We start from the raw sequence: 10,566 nt of genomic DNA on the forward strand, positions 1-10,566 counted from the left end.
CTGGTTAAGCTTAGCTTGGGTTTTGTTAATAATTGGGTCAAAGTTCGCTGTACATCGCATGGCCTCATTTTTCATAATGGTAATCCCTAGATAGGTAACTTTTTCTTTAACTGGGATGTTGCAGATCGAAGTCTCATTCCGGTCATGGATAGGGAACAGTTCGCATTTGTTGAGATTTAGGTGGAGACCAGAGGCCGCTGAGAATTGTTCGACCATTTTAATCGCAGCAGAGACTTGGCTGGAGTTCTTTAGGAATAAGGTAGTGTCATCCGCAAGCTGACTAATCAGGATTTCTCTGCCTGCTATAGATATCCCTTGGATGGCACTTCTTCTGATATGACAGGTGAGGAGTTGCGTTAACAATAGAAACAGAAATGGAGAGGCCAGACAGCCTTGGCGCACTCCTCGATTTAGAGAAAATCTTGGAGAGGTGCCATTTCTCAGTTTGATGGAGCTATTGCCATTGGCATACATAGTCTTAACAACTTTACAAAAGAAATCACCAAATCCGAATTGTTCCATGCAGCGAAAAATGAACTCATGTTCGACCGTGTCAAATGCCTTATAGAAGTCCAGAAATAGGAGGTAACTATTGTCAGAGCAGAGGAATGAGTCATCAATCAGATCTAAAAGACGTCCGTGGTTATGAGTCGTAGGGAGGACGAGCATGACGCTTACGTGGGGAGAAGGCAAACTTCAAAATAAACTTAAGCGTACATCAATGCCTTGGTTCGCTTTTTGTGAAGTTGTTACGGCACCGGGTGGTGGCGTGGCGGCTGTCCTGACTCGTAATTGGGGCCAGTTTGTATCGCTGTCAGAAACTGTTGACACCAATATCAATCACCCCCCCTCCAAAAAAAAAATTATGTTCAATTGTTAATTGGACGCAAAAAACAACAGCAAACGAACACAAAACTAATGAATGAGGCTGACAGACACGCTCTCGTTTGACGTCATCTATTGGAGCAGTTTCCTCGCCTCGCATTCGCAAAATAATAACGAATGGAAACGGGTTAATTCCCATTTTTTCGACATTTGCGGTTTGTATGATGAATGGTAAAATATTACTTTAGTTATATAAATTAAGGAAATTATGACGACGGTTTGCTGGAGGGGAAAATGTGTTGTGATGAACCAGAACAGCAGACAATTTATCGGAATCAGCCTTCTATTGAGATCGCAACGAAAAATTATGTCAGCGCTACGTCACAACAAAGCTGTACTTCCGGTTGGAGGCGAGACGTCGACGAACGAGTAAAGTGTCGAGACTTGTATTTTGAAACACTACAAGTAGGCATGTTGTCCATCCTATCGTCTTCCAACCGTGGTAAGACTAAACACCATGATATCAAAACCACCTGAAACGCTGTGGTTGGCTATAGGTTATAAAACTTTCTGCTAGCAGATTTAGCCAAGCTCCAGTGGCGCAATCGGTTAGCGCGCGGTACTTATATGACAGTACACTGTAGAGCAATGCCGAGGTTGTGAGTTCGAGCCTCACCTGGAGCAGAATTTTGCACAGTCCATATATCTTTTGTTCGGTATTTTCAATGCGCATATGTGGTGATATTTGTAGTTTTCTGCAAATAAATGCATCATTGTGATCTATTCTGCCATGACAATGACAGGCCTAGAAGTCATGGAGAACCCCGAACAGTAGTATTTTGGTTTTGCTGCCAGTAGGGAGCAGCCTTTGTTTATTTATGCTATATATTCAAACAGCAAGTTTAATGTAAAATAAATTCCCGAATAGTGGATGCAACGAGGAAAAGTTTAAATGTGTCGACTCATTTAATTTTGCAGTTGCTAAACATTTTTCTTCGGTGGAGGTCACCACTGTTTGAGCTGTGTTGTTCTATTTGGAACCCATTTTGATTCCCTAAAAACTAAAACATGAGTTAATCATTAATTCAACAGTAACGCTTTTTATAAAATATATATTATTTGAATGTATTGCCAATTCCAACTCTGGTTTTCCTTTATAATTTGAGGAGAGAGTCAGTTCTCCATTTGTACCATCCAATGTGTTCCAACCTGCATTTGTCACTGTTCAGTCGTTACTGTCAGTAAGAGTATGTGATGAAAATAAAATACAATATAAAATAGAAAAATTGATGTTCTGCCAAAAAATGTCACATATGCTGCGTATTGATTGGGTTACTTTAATCGGTTGTCTTGGATTACATGCATTGAAAAGCATAACCGCAATGTGTTAATTTGCTATTTCACCTTTTTTTGAGTGAGTGCATCAGGTTTCCAGTTCACTATACCTTTAAAAAAACAATGCCTAAAGTTCATACATATGTTTGCATTAAATTTGCTGAATCTATTCCCATTTATTCGATATGGTAAAAACATGTTGCATTTTATTGGAATCTTGCATTGGACTGTCATCCATCCATTTTTCAAACCGCTGATTCTCACTCCAGTCGTGGGCGTGCTGGAGCCTATCCCAGCTGTCTTCAGTCTCGATTCTCACCCAGAACGTCTTGTTGTGCTAAGCACTCAACACCGTGTTCCACTTTTCTGCACAAATTAAAGCAATATATGATTTGTATTTGCACATACTGTCTCAAAGGCCAACTGCTCTGACTCACTATTATTGGACATACTTAACTGCACCTTATCTTTGAAATGCACTCCACTCCTTGGTACGTAGTAATTTCATTGTATTGAATATTTTCAGGGGTAAAGTAATACCTTTTATCTCGTTTCTATTTAAAAAAAAAAAAAAATCGCAGTTTTCAGTTTCACCAGCAGGGGCTGCTGCTGTCCACAGTTTGCCTCACTTGTATTTACCGACGTGGAGCGAACTGAACTGATTGCGAAGATATGATTGGCCGTGTGGAATGTTTGAATAAAAACAGTTGGTCCAGCAAGTGAACCTCAAATATCTATCCATGTGTCCTCTTATTTTTATGTTCATATATGTCACAAACTGTTATCCAGAGCGACTTTCAATGAAAAAGAAATGGTTTCTGACCATGTAGAATAATAAAAGAAACATTGGACAGTGTATGTAGTTCAAAATAATTTGGGAATGTTAGACTGAAGAACCATTAGATCACACAGTTGTGTAAGCTTATGTTATATTATTAATTATCATTTTATGTTTGAGCATCATATTATTTCATGTTAAGATTACCTAAAGGCGGCCCGGTGGTCCAGTGGTTAGCGTGTCAACCTCACAGTGCAGAGGTATGGGGTTCAATTCCAGCTCCGGCCTCTCTGTGTGGAGTTTGCATGTTCTCCCTGGGCCTGCGTGGGTTTCCTCCTACATTCCAAAAACATACATGGCAGGCTGATTGAACTCTCAAAATTGTCCCTAGGTATGAGTGTGAGCGTGGCAGATTGTTCGTCTCTGTGTGCCCTGCAATTGGCTGGCCTGATTGTTCGTCTCTGTGTGCCCTGCAATTCGCTGGCAACCGGTTCAGGGTGTCCCCCGCCGACTGTCCGAAGACAGCTGGGATAGGCTCCGGCACCCCCCGCCACCCTTGTGAGGATAAAGCGGATCAGAAGATGAATGAATGAATAAAAAAAGATTACCTAAATTGCATTCTGTTGTTTAATAATTGCTTAGACATGTTTTTATGTTGATATATTCTGATTGGCTTTTGAGGTCAGGGAAAGCAGGAAGTGATTTTAGTTTGCCGAGGAGTGTGTTCTTGTAAAGTAGAGCCATCTATTAAAAACATCGAACCCCTCAACTTACAGTTGTATTAATATATTGCAATGCAAAAACCCCTTCTCTTAGCTGTAACTCCACTCCACCGTTTGAGTTGTGTCTACAATGCAAAATAAAGATTAGAATGTATTGCTGACTCCCTTGCCGCAAGAACCATAAATGTGATCAGTTTGCAAAGAAATAAAAGAAATATTAAAAACAAGAGAACTTACAAGTACAACGTAACTTAACAGAGTTAAAAGCCAGTGCTGATTATTTTGCAACTACATCAGAAGTGGTTTATACCCTTTCAAAAATGGATCTGCTCTTCAAATGGTGAATTTCAAGTCCATATGCTAACGAAGCATATGCACAGCCTGTTATTATTATAATTATCCATCCATTCTCTCCCACTTATCCGAGGTCAGGTCAAGCGGGAAGCAGCTTTAGCTGGGAACGCCAGATTTTCCTCTCCCGAGCCACTTCTTCCAGCTGCTGTAGGGGATTCCAAGGCGTTCCTGAGCCAACCAGTAGACATAGGTCTGGATCACAATCGCGTTCTCCTGCTGGTGGCTCCTCTCAACGTGGAGGAGCAGTGGCTCGACGCATGAGTCTTTCCCGGATGACCGAGGTTCCCATACTTTGTCTTAGGGTGACTCTGGACACCCTGCGGAGGAAATTCATTTCGACCGCTTGTATCCGAGATGCCGTCATTTCAGTCACAACCCACAGCTTGTGATCATAGGTGAGAGTGGGAACAAAGATTGATCGGTAAATTGAGAGCTTCACCTTGTGGTTCAGCTGTAGCTTCACTTGCACAGACACCAGTGAGAGTTGGACTCTGCCAAGGGTGCCCTTTGTTATTGATCCTGTTCATAACCTTAATGGACAGAATATCTACACACAGCCGAGGCATTGAGGGTGTTTGATTTGGTGGTTTCAGTATTGCATCTCTGCTTTTTTGCAGGCGGCACGGTGACGACTGGGAAGCATGTCCGCCTCACAATGCAGAGGTGCAGGGTTCGATTCCGACTACGGCCTTCTTAATTGCTAGCCAATCACAATGCACACATTGACAAAGACATTGACTTACTATGCATGTTTTTGGAATGCGGAAGGAAACCCGGATGAAAACCCACACAGGCACGGGGGGAATATGTAAACTCTGTAGTCAGACTCGAACCCTGCACCTCAGCACTGTGAGATGGACGTACTAACTAGTCGATCACCATGCTGCCCTAATTTGATATCTATAAAATGATAATCTATCGATCTATCGATCTATCTATACTATAAAAATATCCCACCCGTGAAGTGATAATTTGAAAATGTTAATATTTGCACAGATTTATAGAAAATAAACAAATAAATCATGTCACATATTGATAAGTACAGCATCTGTTTCCTAAATCATTCTTGGTAACACTGGTCAACAGCAAAATTTAATCAGCAATAGCTGAATGTGTTTTTGACGCTGATTTAAAAAAAAACGTCCTTACATTTTTTCCCAGTACAACCGGTTTTTGAAATGTGTTCTTTTATTACTATTTAAGTTTAACATTCAAAGCTTGCGCAATGCGGATTTTATCATGTGTTGTATTTTATGGCTATGGCGTTAAAAAAAAATTCCACCTGATACTGAACCCTTAATTCATAAATATTGCTTAATATCTTACTATGTTACATAGCATATTATTGTGAAATTATTATTATTTTTGTTGTTGTTTTGAAAACCTAATGTGTTTGAGAAAAACAAAGGGCAGATTTGGAATCTGTGCAAAAAAAAAACCCTCCTCTACAAAAGTTTATTTGCATCTCTGACTAAAAAGAAATCTCGTCAAAAATTTTTGTTGTAATTATTGGGGGAAATCATGAACATGATCTGTGTCTTCAAATGTATAAATATAATTGATTATTACCACATAATTCAAGGTCATGTTTGCAAATTTATTATTTCAGAAGTGTATTTGAAACTTGTGGCCCTTGGAAGGCCCGCCTTTACCAACGGGGCCTACAGTAGTCAACTGCCTATCAGGCATTTAGCTCGATGTGTGCACTAAAGAGGACACTCACAAAGGAGCATCACTGGAATGTGTCGATGACACAGGTAGGACACTTGTGGTCATTTGCTTTGCCTCGGTGCATGATGTGATGAATCATCATCCATCGTCAATGACTCAATTAAATGTCTTTATAGCACACAATAGTCTCATGTAATATTTTGAATTACTTAGATGCTGAGAAACTAAATGTTTCTGAAAATTGCTAATTTTGTAATGCAATACTATCGACACTGCCAGCTAAATACAAATCGCCTGAATAAGAATATCATTTTGGATGTTTTCTGTCAGGAAATTGTGAAGAACGGATGTTTATAACCTGTTCTTTGGATGAACTTGGAGTTTTACAATGGTGTTTTTTTTTTTACACCAACGTTCAGGCCTATGAATTCCATTAGAGCAGTTAAACATGGCACAGAGTGCACCTGTCGTTTTGTAACTTAAGACTGCCTTTTAAACAATCCCTGCGAGTTTTAAGGTGTATGATTACATATTCACTTTTGTACTTTCATACAAAATTTCAATGACCACTCGTTTGTTGGATAGGCCTTTTTTTTTTTTACTTGATTCTTACTTGATTCTTACGCATGCGCAAATGAGCTTCTTACAGTGTGTGCCCAGAGGAGGCCTATCAGAAGTCTTAATATTCATTCATGCATTCATTTTCCGATCCGTTTAACCTCATAAGGGTCGTGGGGGGTGCTGGAGCCTATCCCAGCTGTCGCCGGGCAGTAGGCGGGGGACACCCTGAACCGGTTGCCAGCCAATCACAGGGTACACAGAGACAAACAACCATCCGCGCTCACACTCACACCTAGGGACAATTTCGAGTGTTCAATCAGCCTGCCATGCATGCTTTTGGAATGTGGGAGGAAACCGGAGTACCCAGAGAAAACCCACAGGGATTACATGCAAACTCCACACAGGGAGGCTGGAGCTGGAATTGTACCCAATACCTCTGCACTGTGAGGTCGACGCGCTAACCACTGGACCACTGGTCCACCTGTCTGTCATTTCAATTTATTTATTAAAATTTATGAAAAGCATAAATATGTGAGCTGATCTGTTTGTCAATGTTGAAAAACAAGTAGAGCATCTCCTTTACGGTTGGGGAGGAGGGCCTGTATTTGATGGTTAGCCCAGGGGCCTATGAGTAATAGGTACAGGCTGTCCCCGGCCCTTGGTATTAATCAGTCCCCAAAAAGTAGCTTTCACCTTCAAAATGGTTGGTGGGCCCCTGATTTAGAGTCTTCTGTTAACCTAGAATGCAAGTTTTTGCATAGTCGGAGTAAAAAAAAAAAAAAAAAAAGCTCTTCTCACCATACTACTATTCAGCATCGAGAATTCTCTTATTGTGCAATAAAACTCCATGTAAATTACTGTAAATATACTGTTAAACAGTTTATCAGATTTCACAATAATTTTAATGAGTGTCCCGTTTAGGGTTAATGCACAAAATTCTCAAGTCTTGTATTTAATGATGCTTATATAAAAGAAAACAATTCCAGACTTGGTCATGAGATCATGTAACCACGCTGTGCACGAACTATTGGTTATGAGTTGAACACATTGTAATTGTAATGATGTGAATGTGTAAGTGCCCGTGAGTCATACTGTTCTCATGAGAGGAAAGTTGGGAGTGGAATGTTGGGATTTAAAAAGAGATATTCAATCACGTACTCGATGGCCCAATCTGGTCTACAACACAATGATTGTGTCTCAATACTTACGGTGTGACTTTGTTGGTTTCGTTTTCTTGTTCCAAACATGCAAATCTGAAGGAAACAATCAGTGACAAGTTGACCAATAATTGAAATTGTAATACACTTGGTGCCTTATGGTATATTTTAGTACATTTTAGGACTTGTATCCAAACCTTCCTCTAACATGCCACAAACCGCAGAGCATGTGTCCCAAATTTGATTAAACATCTGTCTGCCATTACCAATGAATTTGCTCTCAGTGTAGCAATATGACAGCTCCCAAGTCCCAGCTGTAAAGGTATAATCATCATTATTATTGTTTTGTCATCCCCCCGCCCTCCCTGCCATTACACTCTCAAGCCAAGAGAAACTTCGGTGTTGCAGCATTTATCAAGTAGCCAAAAGGAAATGATGAAATTCTGCTCGGCTAAACTCCAACAATTTACGGATGTGTTTGTACATGTGTCTATTTGCTGCGTTGGTTTTGACATAAGAAGGTTGACAACAAAAATCGCATATATACAGAAGTTTTGACATTAGAAGGGGTACTTTAACTTCCTTCCTGCTGGCCCAATGGCTGTTTCCCCCCGCCCAGACTCCCATTACATCAGTTTTCTGTTTATTTAGGCATGGCTATTTTTTTACATTCATGTTACACATTTAATCATGGAACATTAATATCACATCAGTACGAAGACACCATTACACTGGACTTGACTTCTCTCTTTATTAATTCATTAAAATAGGTTGGTATGAGCAAATTCATTCTCGTGCACACAGACTCACACCAAGTCTGTCCCTCTTTTTCTTCCAGGGGATTTAAAGGACTGCAGAACTTTACCTTTATGGTATCCCTGCATGGTCAAATATCAAACATTTTATATACCGGTACATTAGTTCGAGTTAATGAGTAGTACGCACGTATGTGCCCCTTCCAATGTTTCTATTCCAAATACAGCACAATTTTACACTTTTTTTTTTTTTTTTTTTTTTTTATTAACAGAGGAAAAATGTGTCCACACCTGGGGCCTTACATAAAGCTATGGTGCATGGGTATTGACCAGTAAGTTGGAAACTATATGTTTTCATAAAGGATTGATATTCATAGTTTTATTCCGTTTACCCTGCAAGCTTTGGTTGACCCTGCGTTGTTATCACAGCTGTTTTTCTTTTTTCAAGCGAGGACTGAAAATAGCAGCAGTAACAGAAATATACATATAAAAATAAAAAGTCATGCGAGACAAACGGCAGAAATAATGATGTGGCTACCTTACTCCCTACAATTTTACAGTATGAACCTGAAATGTGACCACTCTGACGAGTAATGACATGTCTAGTACCATCATTATGCCATCGAGGGATCTTGTGAGGTGCTGTCAGGCAAAGGATGTGGGATCTGGAGATAATTGGGGGAGGTTGTGGAAAACCTGGTCTGATAAGGACAAGCATCCATCCAATGCTGAAAGAAATGGATTTCATATCTTGAAACCCGGCGAAACGGGCTGAAATTCTAGTCGCATACGCTTTGCTTTTTCATGAACTCATGACGGGAAGTGCTCAGAGACATGACGTATACACGACGTATACGGACTGAGTGAAAGCTACTGCGCTAGCCACTTACATTTTGCCAACTTGTGCTGTTCAACTTAAGTCTTTTAGGTTTCTGAAAAGCATGTTTAAAACAGTGGATTGTCACCAAAATCCACAAGATGTTGCAAGACAAGACAGTTACAAAAAGCAATCGGCGTTCAACCTCGTCAACATTCGTCATATTGATCACGTTCCTTGAGAAAATGGCAGCTAATTTCAACTCCACTTTATTTGGCAATCCAAACGGCGAACTCAATTTGAAAGCCTCGTTTTCTGTACTAATGCTCGGAGAGAAGTCAAAGTTCAGTCAAATGCAACATGAAGGACACCCTAACGTATCATTTTTTTACCGCTCAGTAAGGTTACGTTACTGACAATCGCCCGTATGTGAAATGGATGTCAGAGTGCAAGCGTTTGAAAAATGACATCAATTTCGTTTCTGATAAACACTGAAAACAATGGCCGGGTGTATGTAGGCATATTACATTTTGAGACACATGACTTGAAGAGTCCAGTTAAACGCTCACTTCCCCTTTATTTTGGCTTTTGACTGAAATCATTTGGGTTTATCATAAAAAAAGATTAATACACCTGTGATTTTTTTTCTTTTTCATCCAAGTCATTTTGTCTCAGGGCATTGAATTGATTGCAACTGGACTAGTCTGTCTGTCTCACAAGACCCTTCGCTTCAAGCACATACTGTAGGCTACATAGGACAGCTTTAGCCTGAGTGTTGGCGTCCAAAGTGACGTATTTGCTCCAGCCAAGGATACGAAGTTAATTTGTGATCGATTCAATACTCTAAGAACGATGAGTATAAGACAAGAGATTAACATATCACATTTAATTTACATCTGAATCTGATGCTCAGCATTTTTGGTTTGAATCCACCCAATCTTCCCCAAAAGATTTCATGTTCTGTTACAAAACGGTTATCTTCTAACTTGTGACTCACATTCTGATGGAAATCCATCGAAATAAAAGACTGGAATGTTTCATTTTCATCTTTTGCTGTAAAATGTAAATGTTTTCAATCTCTAGCGAAATAAAGGCATTAGGCTCATTGATCAATATTTTTGAAGGGGGAGTCCATATCCTGACAAAGGGAAGATGACCATTCTCGGTTCTAAATGCTTCCAAATATTGGCCTGACATACAGATTGGAAAGAAATGAGTTTTAGGTCATTTTTGAATGTGGGAATTTCAATATATATGAAAAAGGCAAAAATAAAATACATTCCCATTCTTCCAAGGTTGTTGATGTGTATTAGTTTTAATCCTGTCCACCAGCCACACCCTCAAACCTGGAATTGAGCCTCACAGGACCTGGTTATCAACCACATCCACTTCAATGTGCCCGCTCGAGCATATTGATGTCACAAATAATGGAGGGAATTCTTCAGAGATTGTTTGATTTATGCATGTGCATGGCTCTCTGGAAGAGGAAAAGTGCGGGATGCTGATGGCAGGCAAGAATTCTTCCACTGAGTTGAAGCCAAACGTCATTCTTGGCTGTACTGACCTCAGCTCATCAGAGAGGCAGACAGAA

General features: G+C 40.0%; 1 non-coding gene across 1 annotated transcript; it reads left to right on the forward strand.

Moving 5' to 3' along the window:
- The first annotated feature begins 1,415 nt into the window (after positions 1-1,415).
- On the forward strand, positions 1,416-1,509 carry trnai-uau (transfer RNA isoleucine (anticodon UAU)). Its single transcript has 2 exons — positions 1,416-1,453; positions 1,474-1,509. It is a non-coding gene; the product is annotated as a tRNA-Ile (tRNA).
- The last annotated feature ends 9,057 nt before the right edge of the window (positions 1,510-10,566 follow it).

Source organism: Hippocampus comes, unplaced genomic scaffold (assembly GCF_001891065.2).
Source record: "Hippocampus comes isolate QL1 unplaced genomic scaffold, H_comes_QL1_v1.1 scaffold36, whole genome shotgun sequence".
In the NCBI taxonomy this organism is placed as follows: Eukaryota; Metazoa; Chordata; class Actinopteri; order Syngnathiformes; family Syngnathidae; genus Hippocampus; species Hippocampus comes.